We start from the raw sequence: 17,990 nt of genomic DNA, 5'->3' as shown, positions 1-17,990 counted from the left end.
TTAGGATTGAGATAATTCATTCAAAGGGTTATGAATCATTGAAATTCTCTGACCCAGAGGATTTATGTGTTCCATCACTGAATACATTTAAGACTACGGTAGACAGGTTTTTGATATCTCATGGATTCAAGGGATATGAGCAGTGGTTGAGAAAGTGGAGTTGAAGCAAAATTGGAGCCATGATTGTGTTGGATGGTTGAGCAAACTCAATGGGCTCTTTACTCCTATTTCTAGTATACTGTGTATATGATCTAAAATATAAATGCAACAAAGCAAAATTTGGAGCAGAGAAGGTTGAGGGGGACCTAATAGAGATATATAAGATTATAAAGGGCATTGACAGGGTGGATAGAAAACAGCTATTCCTCCAAGTCAAAGGGTCAGGAACAAGGGGCACACTTAAAGTGAAAGGCAGAAAGCTTAGTGATGTTTCAAGGAAACCCTTTTTTTTGACTCAGAGGGTGGTGGAGACTGGAATACACTGCCTTGCCAAGTAATTGAGGCAGGTAACCTCAAAATCATTACACCTCCCAAAATTTACCTACTGTCACAACAGGTCCATGACAGAAGCCGTCTCCCTGGCCCTACACTCATTTCTGGAACATCTAGATAACAAGGAGACCTACATCAGACTCCTATTTATTGACTTTAGCTCCACCTTCAACATCATAATTCCAACAGAACTCATCTCCAAACTCCAGACCTATGACTCTGCTCCCCTCCTCTGCAAGCAGATCCTCAACTTCCTGACCCACAGACCAAATCAGAAATGTTGTATCATACTTTTAAAAAATGCACAAAAAGGCAATTATTTAGAAATGTTTAGTTTATTATAAGTAAGCTTTACTTGGTCATACTGTTGATGACTCCTTTCATCATTTTGCTTATGATTGAGATTAAAATGAAAGGACAGCAACTTAAGATTATATTTGTCTTCTATTTAGTCCGTAAATCATACCTGCAAAATATTCTACCTTATCAGATAGATAGCACTGCCATAATCCCAATGGAATTGTTTGGAGAGTAAATTCAACATTGTTCTGATACAGAACTAGGAGTTAGAAACACTAGAACAGATCCTGATATAGTTAATAGCTTTCAGTGTACCCAGTATTTATATGAAAGCCATATTGATTGAAACAATGGGGTAGACATGGATGGGGATTTGGAAGGGACCAAATTGAATTTTTCATTTGGCTGTTTTGATTGTAGATGTTTATGAACATTTCAGCCTTGTTTCTTGACTTAGGCTGAACCACAGCTACATTGAGGCCACATTAATGGAGATTCCTCCTCTCTTTAGTTGCTCATGACAATCCAAAATATCAAACAGGTGCACTGTTTTACCAATTTCAGCATAGTTAGAAAGACATCTACATATTTTGCCTCTGGTTTGTAAACTGTCAACTTACATGTAAGACTGATTTAATCTTTTCATTTAGATGTATTTTTCTGAATAAGAACTTTGGAAATTTGTTTCAACAAACAAAATGAAATATCGCACAGTCAATCTGGTTAGTTGGCCAAAACATTCTGTTCTTGTATCCTGCTCTCTGAACCATCTATAATCCATGAGCCAAAAATCCCTGGGCAACCAGATCACTAATTAACAACTTCATGCTTCACCTATTAAAAGGATATGAAAAGAATTTTTGATGAACACACAAGCAACAGGGCACACAGCAGATTAAAGGCTAGCCAGGTGATGCAGTGACACAGTGGGAAAGAACACCAAGAAATGGAATGCTGAGGGAATAGATTTCATTACGCACTCAGTTGACTTTCTGTTTGCCTGTTGGGAACAATAATTCCTGGGCTACTTTTGTGTACCACCTGGCAGGAAGCTTCCAGCAGCATTGATGAGATGTGCAGATGCGTCAGTGAAACAGCCAGACCAAAAGGAACAAGAGGTTGTGCCTTAAAAAAAGACATGATAGGAAAGCAAATATGCCAATTTCTGTCAGAATTGTTTTAGTATGGCATTACTAATGTTTAGCTTTAGCAACGCTCTTGTAACAGAACTTAAAAGGCATACAGTAAAACTGTACACTGTGCTTTAGGAAAATGCAGAGAATGAAGTTCTATACTGTTTCAGCAATCTGTTATTTTCAGAAATGAAAATGAAAGCTGTCATTACACTGGCGTCAGTGAAAATGTATTTATTTTACTAGTTAAAGGTAATTAGTACACAATGTTTAAATGCAATTAAACCTTAAATTCAAGTCCTGGTTGGTGCATTGTACTGCAGTTATAGTGGGCTGTTCTGATGAAGAATCACTGGAAACATTAATCCTGCTTTCTCCCAATAAGTGCTGATAGATGTGCTGAGTTTCTGTTTTTGTGGGCAGTTAAATATTGTGCAAAGTGATATTTGAACTAGCTTTGTCTGAATTTGACACATCTAAGGATGAACAATGAGATTTTACTTTTTAGGTTCAGGGAATTTCAGACAGTATAAAACTATGTACCATCTGTGCATCTTTCAGTGAAGGAATTCTTTCAGTCCAAAATGCCTTGTGTAAATTCAATGTCATCCATTTTTTAAAATTGGTATTTGTCTAATTTACTGATACCAGTTGGAGAAGTATGCCCATACAAAGTCCTCAGCAGAAGATAGACTCAGAATCAGTTCATTACACAGTACTTAATAGTGTTTTGTTATCTCTCTTGCTCAGATGTGTCATATTACCTTTAAATGATATATACATGATACGGTACTGAATCAGCTACGTAATAGAAAGGGAATATGTTGCCACCTCTTCTGAGCATTCTATGGCCAGACACTTGCCACCCCCTCCTCTGCCAATGCCAAGTTGTTGTTTGAAAGCCAGCTGGTCTAGAGTGTTATGACCAGCTGCCAAGCTGCTCAATTCTACAGCTGGGCTCTCTTCATCCAGGGCTCCTTCAGCTCAACATTCAGAAATGTGTAAGCCTTTGAATGAGCCTCAATAACCTTCCACCTCACATTCTGGAGCAACTGGTGAAGATCTGGAGTAGGTGAGAGAGTGCTTGGAAAGCAGATGGGCTCACACCTGGCTGATGTATAATATTAGGTGATAGGAAAATTATTTCAAAAATATTTGTGTGCAACATGTGCTTCTAGAGGCAATGTGCTCATTTTTATTCCTGGAGCATTCCTTGATTCCTAACCTGGGCCTCTGCATCTCAGCTCTCCATTGTACAAACTCCCCAGTTAGAACAAAATACAGATATTGTCAAGTTTGGGAAAATGTGACAAAAAAAGTTTTTTTAAGATGTTAAACACCTGCAACATTCTTTTAAAGTTATTTGCCAATGTGTCTGACTTAGAGTTTTAATAATTACTTAAATTTCTTCGTAAAACAACCGAATATATAGAAAAGGAGAAAAATCTGGAAATGTACCAAAATTCATAATGCACTGTGCTCAAACCACCTGATGAATGAGCGGCGCTCCGAAAGATAGCGCTTCCAGTTAAACCTGTTGGACTATAACCTGGTGTTGTGTGATTTTTAACTTTGTGCTCAAACAATGCAGTCTCATTAAACACAATGATCATCATAGCACATCCATATTCACTGCACCAAAAAAGGTTCAATGCTTCTACTGACATGGCACAAAATTATTTTTGATCTATCTACTGTGGATGATGAGCTGTTCAATGTGCAAGACCTGAAATGGTGGAAATACTCAGCAAATCAGGCAGCATCTGGGTCAGAGAGCAAGAGTTAATGTTTCAGGTCATTGACCTGAGGGGAAGGTACAAAGTCTATAATCAAAAGTAGAAGGCAGGAGATTAAATTACAAAAGGGTTCATGTTACAAGGTAAGGGAAATGGAGAAACTAAAGATTGGTTGAGAGAGGGTAAATGGGAAGAGCAGAATTATGATCAGCAACTAAACTAAAATACTACATATGCTATAAATTTGAAACAAATAGAACGCTGGAAAAGCTCAGCATTCTGAACAAACTGAAGAGCTGTTCTGAACAGGAGTCTGGATTCGAAATATTAACTTTGTTTTTCTCTCCACGATGCTTCCAGACATGTTAGGTTTCTCCAGCATTCTCTGTGTTTGTTGATAATCAACAGCTGCTGTCCAAATAAATAGGGACACAAAGTTATGACCTGGTTTGTGCTCAATTTTAGATCCAGAAAGCTGGAAGGTGTCCAGCCGAAAGACAAATCACTATTCCTTGTGTTTTCCATTGAAGCTCAACATAAAACAGAGGAGACTGGGAGCAAACTGTCAATGCTGTAAGAGCAGTGGGAAAACTGAATGCAGACAACTGGTTGCTTGGAGTCACCTTCCCACAACTTAACAGTACCTAAGGCCTTGATATAATATTTAATAGTGCAGATTTCCTTCAATATTGGACTATAAGCAACACATTACATGACTGCAAGCCCCAATGAAATATTTGATATGAACAAAACACAGGATCCTGCAAAAATCTGAAACTAATCTGATCTTTGGGATAGTAGGATTGTCCTTTGATGCAAGGTTGAGGAAGAATGTCTTCACTCAGAGGGCGGTGAATCTTTGTTGAGCATATTCAAGGTACAAATTGATAGATTTCTAGATATCAAGTGACGCTGGGATAATGAAGTTTTTAAGTTGAAGATCAGCCATGATCTCGTTGAATGGCAGAACAGGTTTGATGGGTCAAATAACCTACTTTTATTCCTACATCTTGTATCCTAATACAGGAAATGATAGAAATGCTCAGGTCAGTCAGCAGCAGGGCACAGAATGTTTTTGCTTCAAAGCTACAGTGACATTGAACTCTCTTACTTGCAATTTCAATTACCATTCTACTTGGGATTTCTGTTACTTGACTTTCCATATTATCAATACACGGCGTGACACCGAACAATTCTTCCGCCGCCTTCGCCTCCACGCCTTCTTCTTCAATCAAGACTCTCGCCCACCCTCTGACGACCCCTTCTCCCACCTCCAACACACCCCGTCCACCTGGACACCCCGTGCTGGCCTCCTACCTGCCCTCGACCTCTTCATAGCAAACTGCCGCCGCGATATTAACCGCTACCTGAACTCCCCCATCCCTCTCACCCACTCCAACCTCTCACCCTCGGAACGCGCAGCCCTCCACTCCCTCCGTTCCAACCCCAACCTCACCATCAAACCAGCTGACAAGGGAGGCGCAGTAGTAGTTTGGCGCACTGACCTTTACACCGCTGAGGCCAAACGCCAGCTCGCAGATACCTCCTCCTACCGTCCCCTTGACCATGACCCCACCCCCCACCACCAAACCATCATCTCCCAGACCGTCCATAACCTCATCACCTCAGGGGACCTCCCATCCACCGCCTCCAACCTCATAGTCCCACAACCCCGCACCGCCCGTTTCTACCTCCTGCCCAAAATCCACAAACCTGACTGCCCCGGACGACCCATCGTCTCAGCCTGCTCCTGCCCAACCGAACTCATCTCGGCATACCTCGACACGGTCCTGTCCCCATTAGTCCAAGAACTCCCCACCTACGTTCGTGACACCACCCACGCCCTCCACCTCCTCCAGGATTTCTGCTTCCCCGGTCCCCAACGCCTCATCTTCACCATGGACATCCAGTCCCTGTACACCTCCATCCCCCATCATGAAGGACTCAAAGCACTCCGCTTCTTCCTTTCCCGCCGTACCAACCAGTACCCTTCCACCGACACCCTCCTTCGACTGACCGAACTGGTCCTCACCCTGAACAACTTTTCTTTCCAATCCTCCCACTTTCTCCAAACAAAAGGAGTAGCCATGGGCACCCGCATGGGCCCCAGCTATGCCTGCCTCTTCGTAGGGTATGTGGAACAATCCATCTTCCGCAACTACACTGGCCCCACCCCCCATCTTTTCCTTCGCTACATTGATGACTGTATCGGCGCTACCTCGTGCTCCCACGAGGAGGTTGAACAGTTCATCCACTACACTAACACCTTCCACCCCGACCTCAAATTCACCTGGACAGTCTCGGACTCCTCCCTCCCCTTCCTAGACCTTTCTGTTTCTATCTCAGGCGACCGAATCAACACGGACATCTACTACAAACCAACCGACTCTCACAGCTACCTGGACTACACCTCCTCCCATCCTGCCCCCTGTAAAAACGCCATCCCATTTTCCCAATTCCTTCGTCTCCGCCGCAACTGCTCCCAGGAGGACCAGTTCAAAATACGTACAACACAGATGGCCTCCTTCTTCAAGGACCGCAATTTCCCCCCCGACGTGGTCGACGGTGCCCTCCACCGCATCTCCTCCACTTCCCGCTCCTCCGCCCTTGAGCCCCGCCCCTCCAACCGCCACCAGGACAGAACCCCACTGGTCCTCACCTACCACCCCACCAATCTCCATGTACAGCGCATCATCCGCCGTCACTTCCGCCACCTCCAAACAGACCCCAGCACCAAGGATATATTTCCCTCCCCTCCCCTATCAGCTTTCCGTAGAGACCACTCCCTCCGCGACTCCCTTGTCAGATCCACACCCCCCACCGACCCAACCTCCACTCCCGGCACCTTCCCTTGCAACCGCAGGAGGTGCAACACTTGCGCCCACACCTCCCCCCTCACTTCTCTCCAAGGCCCCAAAGGAAACTTCCATATCCGCCACAGATTCACCTGCACCTCCACCCACATCATCTACTGCATCCGCTGCAGCCGGTGTGGCCTCCTCTATATTGGGGAGACAGGCCGCCTACTTGCGGAGCGATTCAGAGAGCACCTCTGGGCCACCCGGACGAACCAACCCAACCAACCTGTAGCACAGCATTTCAACTCCCCCTCCCACTCCACCGAGGATATGCAGGTCATTGGACTCATCCACCGCCAAACCACAACAACCCGACGGTCGGAGGAGGAGCGTCTTATCTTCCGACTGGGAACCCTCCAACCGCAGGGGATGAACTTGGACTTCACCAGTTTCTTCATCCCCCCTCCCCCCACCTTGTCTCAGCCGGATCCCTCCAGCCCGGCACCGCCTTCCTGACCTGCAGTCTTCTTCTTGACCTCTCCGCCTCCATCCTATTCCGACCTATCACCCTCACCTTGACCTCTTTCCACCTATCACATTTCCAACGCCCCTCCTCCAAGTCCCTCCTCCCTACCTTTTATCTTCTCCTGCTGAACACTCTCTGCTCATTCCTGAAGAAGGGCCTGTGCCCGAAACGTCGAATCTCCTGTTCCCTGGATGCTGCCTGACCTGCTGTGCTGTTCCAGCAATAAAGTTTCAACTTTCCATATTATTTGTCAATCTCAACAAAGCTGAAGGAATAACACGTCATCTTTCTGTTAAATATTTTGGAATTCTGCATCTAGTTTTAAGTATAGCTTTAATAATGTTGGATCATTACTTTATCTGCCCACCTTCCTTAAGCTAGAGGACACAGCGATGTCTGATGGGTCTCTTTGCATATTAGTCAGTGGAGATGGGGAGAGGTGCATGGTGCAGTGGGGAAAAGGCATTCAGTTGGAACGCCATGGTAGAGGAACAGTCTGCATTTTTGCTTTCAGCTTACTTGGGTACTCGTACAAGTTGTTCGATTCACTTCAATTCTGTTAGCTCTTTTTGGTTGCGAGACCATGTTTCCACCTCAACCCCAACTGAATGGAACACCTCAACTATTCACATACTCTATTCTGGACATTTTCAATTACTGTCGCTATGCGTTGCTCTATCATTTCATGTTAATATCACTTCAATCACTGAATCATCTCCTGTTTAAACCATTAATTTCAAAATGTTGCTCATCTATAATCTTTTTCAGACCTAACCACTATCCAAAATTTTAATTGTCCTGTGCTCATTGCTTGTGCTAGCTTTGTTTTCCTTTAAATATTTCCTATATATGAATCAAAGCATAATCACAGAATTGTTAAGTGTAGGAGGTCATTCGGCTGATCATGTCTGCAGCATGCCTGTGATAACTCCTTCTGAGTACAAATGGATAATTTAATGATCCCCATTCACATATGGGATTATTGTTAACATAATCTACCTCATATACAACCTCAGTAACAATTTTGAATGTTCATTAGTCAGGTCAGAATATTTAAATGTCCAATGCCATATGTGACTTAAGAAGATTTGAAACAGTTTAGATTTAATTTGACATGGTGTTTCACATTGTCCTGACCTGAAGCAGCAAAATAACTCAATTGATGAAGAATCAATGTGGGACTGAGGACATCTGTGACATGCAATGGAAAATATAACCACAGCTGTAACTGCACAGAAAGAAGATCTAGTCTAAGCCTCATTCTCTATATATTGTTCCTTGGGAGCTCAGGGAGTCTGTTGATAGTACACAGCTCTATTGGGTTTTTATTTCTCAATCCCACAATCACTCCATGCTGTCAGAATTCAAGACCAAAATCAAGTAATGCATGAGTCAAACCTTCCTCCAGTTGAACATTAAGGACATCCATTTTGGCTCTCATTAGAAATTCTATTTATTTGGCACCAACTCTATCATTAATTTGGGTCATTGAATTGGACTGAACGCGAGATCCTGGTATAGTAGTCAACTCAGAATTAAGATTCAAACCCTGCATTCTGTCATGAAAAGCATTTAAATCGCCAGAGGCAACACCTCCCACCTTCAACCCACCCAGTCTCATTTTCATATGTTTGCCATCCTGAAACCTCAGTTCTCTGGTTTGTACCTTTTAAAACAAAATTCAAAAGATGAGGGTGTTGCTGGCTAGGTCAGCATTTACAGCCCATCCCAGAGGGCAGTTTAAGAGTCAACCACATTGCAGTCGATCGAGAGTTACATGTCGGCCAGAGCAGGTAAGATTGGAAGTTTTCTTTCCTAAAGGACATGAGTGAGCCAAACAGGTTTTTCCGACAATCATCATAAGACTCTTAATTGCTGATTTTGATTGAATTCAAATTTTATCATCTTTCCATGTCCCCTGAACACTACCTGGATCTCGGGATTAACAATCCAGTGCTAATACCATTAGGATACCACCTCCTCCATCGCCTCACTGCATCTCCTCACAAATTCCAAATGTCAAAAATGGAGATGACCACATTCTGTCTACACTAAAAATACAAATTTTAATGGTAGGCAAGTTCTTCTTTGAAATTTAATGAAAACGTTGAGATAGCTAATTGCATGGTCTAAATGTTGCTCGTAACTGAAAAGAAGCAATTAGCTGTTTGGTTCATCATCCAATTAGCAGTCAGAATTCAGAGAGCAATGTCCACGTGCATTGTATGTATGAATACAAATTACCTTGCTTCATTGCAGTAAACAAATATTCAATGGGGAATGAATGTGACAGTAAATTCAATGATGATGCCTTTTCTGGTGCCTGGTAGCTGTAGCCTTTATAGACAAGGTGCAGGTCCATAAAGCAGTAGCCCCAAAAACTGCTGGTATTATTAAACTGAGGGCATTATTCTGAATCAGGCAGTGGTCAACTAGTCAAAAGAGCTAACTGATTCTTAACTGCTTTCCTTAAAATCACCCCAAATTATTTAACTTAATGGATTTGTTTTTAACTCGAGTGAATCCAGTCCTTAAATAATACATACCACATTTTTAGTTCTTAGACTGACAATATCTCTGTAGTATTTACTATTCTTTGCAAAGATTTCATTATAATTGCACAGTAAATCCTAGAATGTGGAACCTCAGAATATTGCAAAACTATTTACTGTAAAATAGTAGACTTGTCATGTATGGATAATATAAAATAAACAATTGTGGATGCTGGATATCTCAAACAAAAACAGGAAGTGCTGGAGAAACTCAGTTCTGAAGAAGGATAACTGGACTCAAAGACATTCACTCTTGTTTTCTCTCCACAGATGCTGCCAGAGCTAAAATGTCAACAACTGTGATTGACATGATCAAATTGTCGATGATCAAGTAGTCTGTTTTAGGATAAATTATTGAGCAGGACACAAGGAAGAACAAGACTGTTTTTATTTGAATAGTGCCATGGGCTGGCTACTTTACATTCACCTGAGAGGGCAGACAAGAGTTTCAGTCCAAAACATTTCTTATCCGAAAGACAACACTTTTGACAGTGTAGTGCTGCATTCCATCGTGCTGCCCTGGCAGAATCTAGGTTAACACTTAATTCACCTGACTGGACTGGAACACAGCCTTCTGACTGGACAGGAACACACAGCCTTCTGACTCAGAAGGAAGTTTGCAAATCACTGAGCCACAACTAACTTACATATCAAAGTTGCCTGCATAACTCTGGTCTAATTTGTTGTAAAATAATCCAAAGGTTTGATTATTTCCACTTTCTATCATGTGTGTGAAGAAAACCAAACCTGCTCAGGCCTATAAATGAACTCTGTAATAACATTTGATTAACACAGTGCAAACAAAGATCTTCCTCAACTCTTACCGGTTAACTATTCATATTTTGACAACACTGGCACATCTGATAGGACGTATGAGCCCTGACTGTGCCAATTATGCAATAGCTTATTTTCCATGTTATGGTACATGTGCTCTGCATGAAGACAGGTCACTGGCCTAATGTCAGCAGTTCTTTGCCATTACCAGGACAAGAAGGCAGATTTTCAGTCTAAGTCAGAACAGGAAGCCAACTCTCACTGAGGCCATTATTCTGAATCAGGTACTGGTCAACTAGTCAAAAGAACTAACCGATTCCTAACTGTTTTCCTTAAAATTAACCAAAATTATTTAACTTAATAGGTTTGTTTTTAAATCTAGTGAACCCAGTCCCTAAATAATACATACAACATTCTTAAACTAGCAACATCTCTGTAGCATTTGCTACTCTTTGCAAAGATTTCATTATAATTGCATCGTAAATCCTAACATTGATTAGTGATTAATATTGATCCAGAGAGTGTACAGAGTATTAAAACATCTCTAATGAGATGATGCATGTGATAACATGTGTTCTAAATCCACTGGAGATTTCTTTATGACAGAAAACAGATAATTCTGGAGGAAAAATGATAAACTATAATAAATTACAAATCAATTATATGCTGTGAAATTAATATACTGAAGTTCAGTTTATCATGATTTATATTAAATTTAATTTGCCATCAACCTATCTCATCTTTCTAAATATCATACCAGAGTGTCAAGATTATAATGACTATGTCGAAATAATAAGAAAATAAGACCATAAGAAATAGAGTGGAAGTAAGGCCATTCAGCCCATCAAGTCCACTTCGCTATTCAATCATGGCTGATGGGCATTTCAACGCCACTTACCCACATTATCCCTGTATCCCTTAATTCCTTGAGAGATTAAGAATTTATCAATCTCTGCCTTGAAGACATTTAACATCCGCCGGCCTCCACTGTGCTCCGTGGCAATGAATTCCACAGGCCTACCACTCTCTGGCTGAAGAAATGTCTCCTCATTTCTGTCCTAAATTGACCCCCTCTAATTAGAACAATAGAACAATAGAAGTAGGTGCAGGAGTAGACCATTCTGCCCCTCGAGCCTGCACTACCATTCAATATGATCATGGCTGATCATCCTTAATCAGTATCCTGTTCCTGCCTTATCTCCATAACCATTGATTCCAAAATCCTTGAGAGCCCTATCCAACTCTTTCTTAAATGAATCCAGAGACTGGGCCTCCACTGCCCTCTGGGGCAGAGCATTCCACACAGCCACAACTCTCTGGGTGAAGACGTTTCTCCTCATCTCTGTCCTAAATGGTCTACCCCGTATTTTTAAGCTGTGTCCTCTGGTTCGGCACTCACCCATCAGCAGAAACATGTTTCCTGCCTCCAGAGTGTCCAATCCTTTAATAATCTTATATGTCTCAGTCATATCCCCTCTCAATCTTCTAAACTCAAGGGTATACAAGCCCAGTCACTCCAGTCTTTCAGTGTAAGGTAATCCTCGTGAACCTACGCTGCACTCCCTCAATAGCCAGAATGTCTTTCCTCAAATTTGGAGACCAGAACTGCACACAGTACTCCAGGTGTGGTCTCACCAGGGCCCTGTACAGCTGCAGAAGAACCTCTTTGCTTCTATACTCAATCCCTCTTGTTATGAAGCCCAGCATGCTATTAGCCTTCTTCACTACCTGCTGTACCTGCATGCTTACCTTCATTGACTGGTGTACAAGAACACCCAGATCTCTTTGTACTGCCCCTTTACCTAAATTGATTCCATTTAGGTAGTAATCTGCCTTCCTGTTCTTGCCACCAAAGTGGATAACCATACATTTATCCACATTAAACTGCATCTGCCATGCATCTGACCACTAACCTAACTTGTCCAGGTCACCCTGTAATCTCCTAACATCCTCATCACATTTCACCCTGCCACCCAGCTTAGTATCATCAGCAAATTTGCTAATGTTATTACTAATACCATCTTCTATATCATTAACATATATTGTAAAAAGCTGTGGTCCCAGTACTGATCCCTGCGGTACCCCACTGGTCACTGCCTGCCATTCCGAAATGGAGCCGTTTATCACTACCCTTTGTTTCCTATCAGCCAACCAACTTTCAATCCAAATCAGTACTTTGCCCCGATTACCATGCGCCCTAATTTTACTCACTAACCTCCAGTGTGGGACTTTATCAAAAGCTTTCTGAAAGTCCAGGTACACTACATCTACTGAATCTCCCTCATCCATCTTCAGAATTACATCCTCAAAAGATTCCAGAAGATTAGTCAAGCATGATTTCCCCTTCATAAATCCTGTTACTACTATCCAGATAATTTCATCCTTTATAATAGACTCCAGCATCTTTCCCACCACTGAGGTCAGACTAACTGGTCTATAATTTCCTGCTTTCTCACGCCCACCTTTCTTAAAAAGTGGTACAACATTAGCCACCCTCCAATCTGCAAGAACTGACTCGAATCTATCGAACTCTGGAAAATAATCACCAACGCATTCACAATTTCTCGAGCCACCTCCTTCAGTACCCTGGGATGTAGACCATCAGGCCGCGGGGACTTATCAGCCTTCAGACCTAACAGTCTCTCCAACACCAGTTCCTGGCAAATATAAATTCCCTTCAGTTCAGGTCCTTCAGCCACTGTTACCTCAGGGAGATTGCTTGTGTCTTCACCAGTGAACACAGATCTGAAGTACCAATTCAATTCTTCTGCCATTTCTTTGTTCCCTGTAATATATTCCCAGTAATATAATTCTAAGGTTGTTCCCACCAGTTCTAGTAGCCCGCCTGATGGAAACAATTTCCCAGCGTCCACCCATTCTAAGCCATGCATTATCTTGTAAGTTTCTATTAGATCTCCCCTCAACCTTCTAAACTCTAATGGATACAATCCCAGGATCCTCAGCCGATCATTGTATGTTAGGCCTACCATTCCAGGGATCATCTGTGTGAATCTCCGCTGGACACGCTCCGGTGCCAGTATGTCCTTCCTGAGGTGCGGGGCTCAAAATTGGACACAGTATTCTAAATGGGGCCTAACCAGAGCTTTATAAAGTCTCAGTAGCACTTTGCTGCTTTTACATTCCAAAACTCTTGAGATAAACAGAGATCTTTCTGAAAAAACAGGGTTCTTGCTTTTAAAATAAAATCGTTAATGAGGAACACTCTTACAGAATATCATTGAGAAGGGTATTGAGAAGTATATTCAGAAAACAACCTGATATTATTAGGGAGGCAGTGACATAGTGACAATGTCACTGAACTAGTTATCCAGAACCCCAGCTGGGGACATGGGTTTAAGCTGAAAAATGTGTTGCTGGAAAAGCGCAGCAGGTCAGGCAGCATCCAAGGAGCTGGAGAATCGACATTTCGGGCATAAGCCCTTCTTCAGGAATGAGGAGGGTGTGCCAAGCAGGATAAGATAAAAGGTAAGGAGGAGGGACTTGGGGGAGGGGCGTTGGGAATGTGATAGGTGGAAGGAGGTTAAGGTGAGGGTGATAGGCCAGAGAGGGGGTGGGGGCGGAGAGGTCGGGAAGAAGATTACAGGTCAAGAAGGCGGTGCTGAGTCCGAGAGTTGGTACTGAGATAAGGTGGTGGGAGGGGAAATGAGAAAGCTGGAGAAATCTGCATTCATCCCATGTGGTTGGAGGCTTCCTAGGAGGAAGATGAGGAGCTCTTCCTCCAGGCGCGTGTTGCCATGGTCTGGCGATGGAGGAGGCCAAGGACTTGCATGTCCTTGGCAGAGTGGGAGGGGGAGTTAAAGTGTTCAGCCACGGGGCGGTTGGGTTGGTTGGTGTGGGTGTCCCAGAGGTGTTCTCTGAAACGTTCCGCAAGTAGGCGGCCTGTCTCCCCAATGTAGAGGAGGCCACATGGGTGCAGCGAATGCAGTAAATGATGTGTGTGGAGGTGCAGGTGAATTTGTGACGGATATGGAAGGATCCCTTGGGGCCTTGGAGGGAAGTAAGGGGGGAGGTGTGGGCGCAAGTTTTGCATTTCTTGCGTTGCAGGGGAAGGTGCCCGGAGTGGAAGTTGGCTTGGTGGGGGGTGTGATCGCGGAGGGAGTGGTCTTTCCAGAACGCTGATATGGGAGGGGAGGGAAATATATCCTTGGTTTTGGGTCTGTTTGGAGGTGGCGGAAATGACGAAGGATGATACTATGTATCTGGAAATTGGTGGGGTGGTAGGTGAGACCAGTTGGGTTCTGTCCTGGTGGCGATTGGATTCAAGGGCGGAGGAGGAGGAAGTGGAGGAGATGGGGTGGAGAGCATCGTCAACCACGTCTGAGGGGAAACTGCAGTCTTTGAAGAAGGAGGCCGTCTGGGTTGTTCGGTATTGGAATTGGTCCTCCTGGGAGCAGATGCGGTGGAGGCGAAGGAATTGGGAATATGGGATAGCGTTTTTACAGGGGGCAGGGTGGGAGGAGGTGTAATCTAGGTAGCCGTGGGAGTCGGTCAGGGGGTACCGCAAGAAATGCAAAACTTGCGCCCACACCTCCCCCCTCACTTCCCTCCAAGGCCCCAAGGGATCCTTCCATATCCGTCACAAATTCACCTGCACCTCCACACACCATTTACTGCATCCGCTGCACCCATGTGGCCTCTTCTACATTGGGGAGATAGGCCGCCTACTTGCGGAACGTTTCAGAGAACACCTCTGGGACACCCGCACCAACCAACCCAACCGCCCCGTGGCTGAACACTTTAACTCCCCCTCCCACTCTGCCAAGGACATGCAGATCCTTGGCCTCCTCCATCGCCAGACCATGGCAACACGACGCTTGGAGGAAGAGCGCCTCATCTTCCGCCTAGGAACCCTCCAACCACATGGGACGAATGCAGATTTCTCCAGCTTTCTCATTTCCCCTCCCACCACCTTATCTCAGTACCAACCCTCGGACTCAGCACCGCCTTCTTGACCTGCAATCTTCTTCCCGACCTCTCCGCCCCCACCCCCTCTCTGGCATATCACCCTCACCTTAACCTCCTTCCACCTATCGCATTCCCAATGCCCTCTCCCAACTCCCTCCTTCCTACTTTTTATCGTAGCCTGCTTGGTACACCCTCCTCATTCCTGAAGAAAGGCTTATGTCCGAAATGTTGATTCTCCAGCTCCTTGGATGCTGCCTGACCTGCTGCGCTTTTCCAGCAACACATTTTCAGCTCTGATCTCCAGCAGCTGCAGCCCTCACTTTCTCCGACATGGGTTTAAGTTCTACTCTGGCAAATAATGTAATGTTAAATTCAATTAATAGAAAAACCTGGAATCAAAAGTTTACATCATTTGCCTCACCTGACCTATATGGAACTCCGGACAAATGTGGGTTGACTCTACACGATTAGGAATGGGCAATACATTCTGACCGAGTAATCCTCATAATTGATTTTTTAAAAGCAGGAACTCTGTTTACTCAGAAAGATGAATGTTATGTTATTATTATTTCATCATAATAATCCACATGCCATGAAAGAACGAAAAGAGACCGGAGAGCTAGATGAAAGAAATTCATGTCATACAAAGTAGAATTTCAAGAGGTCACGATATTGAGGAGGGATGAGAGTGGGGATCCACAACAACCTTGAGATGGAACAGACTCCGAGAACATTTAAGATCCCATTCATTTTATGGAATTTGCATTGCAAGTTTTAAATGTCTATTTTGCAGAAGGAACTGAAGAAAGTTAGACAAAATTTCATAAATAATCAGTAGCTTTCAATGTGCATTACTAAAGGACCAGGATTCATTTTGGATTACAAAAGGCTCCTTCAAAAAGACTGAAAATTGTGCAGTCCTGTGATTTTATACTTCTGAAGCATACGAGAATCTAAAGCTCTCTCTAATAAAGGAAGAAGAAAGATACCAAATATACATTATGCCTTTATATTCTCCTGAAGTCCACAAGTATGTTTTTAAAGAAGAACTTGTTTTGCAATGAAGTCAAATGTGACAACCAACTATTATGGAAAGTCACTCAAGGTAAAGACTGGTTAATTTATTTTGGTGATCTTGGCTGCTGGACAAGCATAAGAAAAGAACTCTTCCTGTCTTCTCCAAATACTGCCATGGAATCTATCTTGCCCACAGGCAGAACATCACGTTTTATTCGAAAGACAGGTAACTCCAACAATGCAGCAATCTGTCAGCTCCCTGCTGGATTAAGCATTCACTTCCTCAAATGGGGCTCAATTCCATGACCTTCTGACCATAAGATAAACACAATACTAGGACTGAGCCAACCTAACACTGATAAGTCCAGACATTTCTTTTCAGCAGTGCAAATCTTGCCCGTAGCCTTTGTTATGATAAATATCACAGCTGTAAGTTTGGTTTTCACTAATAACTGCTTCCTAACAATAAACCAAACCCATTTTTTCAACTGCAGTCAGCACAATATTTAAATAATAAGACTTTTCAGGGCTCCTCATTACATACTTCAGTGAATTGTTTTGAAGTTACTATGGTAAAAATTCTTGTCTGCACTAGAGTATGGTTTATATGATTGCACTGGTTGAACTTTTGACGTATTGTGAATATGAATCTTTACACAATGAAGGTAGGGTATATGTATGATTTACACTAAACAACCAATGCAAAGCCAAAATCAAACCAATAAGCAGCATTCTATTAAATGTGAACCCTCCAAATAACCATTCAATTTAGTTAAAACCATTCAAAGAAGTTAAATAAAATAATTTGAATAATAAAGGACTCAACTCCAGTAAATCATGCTGCACAATTACGGAATGATCAATCAATATTACTAAAAAATACTAGGTCTCAATATAAAGTGTCAATTAGTTTTGTGAACCAATAATGTATTTCAGTAACAAGAACAAAATAAAATGAGAAAAATATTTTCATAAGAGCTTGGTAGTTTAAATGATTGCAATGTAAAATACAACACATGAATCAAGCATACATGCAGATTTTTAAATATTGGCAATTCACATATAGATGTCCCCCGCTTTTCGAACATTCGCTTTACGTAATTTAGCTTTTACAAGAAACCCACATTAGTACCTATTTTTGCAAATCCAAAGAGAATTTTCACTTTTACAAAAACGGCAATACTCTTTCCCATATAAATCATGCACCTTCGCTTTATGCCATTTCCAGTTTACAAAAGGTTTCCTGGGAACGCTCTACTTATGGATAGTGGGGGCTACCTGTACAACGATTATTTGTTGACATGCCAGTGTAAACAAAATTATGGATGAACTGCTTCCATTGAAACAGTCAAATATTGGATTTTATAGCAGAAATACAACCTCAGTTGGGCTAAGAGTGCAGCACTTAACCTGAAAGGTTGAGACTGTGGACATGACTTCATTGCTAAAACATAATTCCTCAACCCATTTATTATTTATTAAAGATGATAAGGAATGTTTCAGCAGATTTATTTCCACCTTATGCTTTAGTCACCTCTTAAGCCTTGAATTTCTCTAAAAACAGTTTAAGCATTCATTACCATCACCAGTTTAGCACAGTTGTCAAGTATTTCAAATGTTATTTATTACTTTAAAATAACTTGTACAATTCATTTAGCAAACTGAGACAACCATAAGAACAGATACTACTAGCAAAAAAATTCTTCATTTTTGAGATTTATGTACAAACATCCAAA

The 17,990-nt window shown here is 42.6% G+C and overlaps 1 protein-coding gene across 1 annotated transcript in view; it reads right to left on the bottom strand.

Annotated features, from left to right (window-relative positions):
- snx29 (sorting nexin 29) overlaps positions 1 to 17,990 on the bottom strand; it is a 502,976-nt gene that overhangs the window by 28,094 nt on the left and 456,892 nt on the right. The window lies entirely within an intron of this gene.

This window comes from Chiloscyllium plagiosum, unplaced genomic scaffold (assembly GCF_037043375.1).
Source record: "Chiloscyllium plagiosum isolate Xiang-an unplaced genomic scaffold, Cpla_swu_hap1 HiC_scaffold_20, whole genome shotgun sequence".
Taxonomy (NCBI): Eukaryota; Metazoa; Chordata; class Chondrichthyes; order Orectolobiformes; family Hemiscylliidae; genus Chiloscyllium; species Chiloscyllium plagiosum.
Note: the sequence above shows the minus strand (reverse complement) of the source record. Positions and strands in the feature narration are given on the sequence as shown.